The sequence below is a fragment of the Lipotes vexillifer genome, unplaced genomic scaffold (genome assembly GCF_000442215.2).
Source record: "Lipotes vexillifer unplaced genomic scaffold, Lipotes_vexillifer_v1.1 scaffold524, whole genome shotgun sequence".
Lineage (NCBI taxonomy): Eukaryota > Metazoa > Chordata > Mammalia > Artiodactyla > Lipotidae > Lipotes > Lipotes vexillifer.
The window spans coordinates 1,187,892-1,189,567 of record NW_006774722.1 but is presented as its reverse complement, the minus strand read 5'-3'; the positions used below and the strand labels follow the sequence as shown (position 1 = coordinate 1,189,567).

The 1,676-nt window shown below is 46.7% G+C and overlaps 1 protein-coding gene across 1 annotated transcript in view; it reads right to left on the bottom strand.

The window, feature by feature from the left end:
- RAB22A (RAB22A, member RAS oncogene family) overlaps window positions 1–1,676 on the bottom strand; it is a 65,062-nt gene that overhangs the window by 57,376 nt on the left and 6,010 nt on the right. The gene's annotated exons all lie outside the window — the stretch shown is intronic.

The window sequence follows — 1,676 nt, the reverse complement described above, 5'->3', positions numbered from 1 at the left end:
CCCCCGCCTGTTTTAAATGATGACTCTACTGACTGTGCATTGTGTTTTGTAGATAACCCCTGAGTAACCAGTTAGTGTTGAGGAGGATCTGGGAAAGGGAAAACCGTTTTTTCCCCCACGGTTGTAGCTTCCAGAAACACATTTAATGAGGGAGGAGGTTTTTGTTTGTTCGCCTTTTACTTAGTCACCTAGCATCAGAGTCAAAGGATACTAATTCTGTTGTACTTTGTAAGCTGATCAGTATCTCATTGAAGTAGAGAAGCCTCATCCTGGGTTGGGTGAGCTGAAGGCTGCTGCTTCGGGGACACCCTGGTTTTGGTTGGATGGAGGTGAGCTTTATATCTCTTAGCTGGTTAGCTGGGTTTTTTTAACTTGGACCATCCCCCTGGAGGGTAGGCAGCAGCCACAGCTGCTGCCTGAGATGCACCAGGGCCACGGGGACGTGGACCCTATGGTTCAGGGAACATGTGGACACGTGGGTGTGCAGCCGGGGACAGGGTGCTGAGCAGAAGGTGTGCAGGAGGGGGCCCTACCCCTGCAAGTCAAATCGCACTTCTCAGCCTTTCCCTTGCTGCTCTTTGTTAGGTTTAAATTATTAGTCATTTTTGGTAAAGGGTCAGTGATGTCCTGTGCAAACTTGCCAGTGAAGCTCATACGTGGCAGAAACTTAGAAAGCAGCTGCTGCCAAAAGTCCATCATCGCGGAGATAGCAAATGAAGCCGATCATGATCAGTACTGTTTTTAAAATATTTTAAGTGAGCCAAGAAGGCTTGAAGGTATTAGAGACTATTTTCTTAAGAAGGCTTTGCTTTTCTGTATTATATTAAGCTTTCTTGAGTGGAGTAGGTAACTTTTTGTTTTTTCAAATGTAGGAAAATATAATGAAAAAATTTGAACAAGGCATTATTCATACCCTACTTTCATGTTTCATTTCTAGCTTGAATGCTTAAGATTCCTGATGTGTGTGGATGACCTGGACTTGTGCATCCTCAGGATAATCGACTGCTCCTGATATCACCGTGTCCACAGACCTTTGTTCCTTATTCCGTGAATAGTTGCCTGTTTGCCCTCTTAGCAGTGGCTAGAAATGTAAATTCTAGATAATTCTTTCTGAGAGCAGGAGTCATTTTATGTGTTGCTGCCACTGCCAGGAGGCATAGCAAGCTAGCTTGACAGATCTTTACCATTTATTCATTCATTCATTCAGCAGCTCTTACTGATTGCCTGCTGTGTTCCAGGCATGTCAAGGAGTCAGTAAAAGATTTTTGCCCGGGGCGCGATGGTGGAGGATTGGGGGGTGGACCCAGCTGATAAACAGTAGACGTGGGAAGAAAACGTTCTGTGTGTCAGAAGGTGATACATTCTCTGGAAAAATAGAAAAGTAGATCAGATTACTGTGGGGTGTAGGTGGGAGGCATGCAATTTCAAAATCAGGTGGTCAGGGTGGACCTCATTGAGAGGATGAGTGAGCAAAGCTTTTACTGAGAAGAAGGAAGTTATCAAAGAGGACATCTTGGGGAGCAGAGTTCTCGGCAGAGGGAAGTGCTGGGCTGTGTGATGGCCCTCAGCCAGGGAAGTGACTGGGGTCATGGGGAAACAGCAAGGAGCTGTGTGGCTGGGGGAAAGGGCAGGGGTGGGAGATGAGGTCAGAGAGGCCACGGGGGGCCAGGTCATTC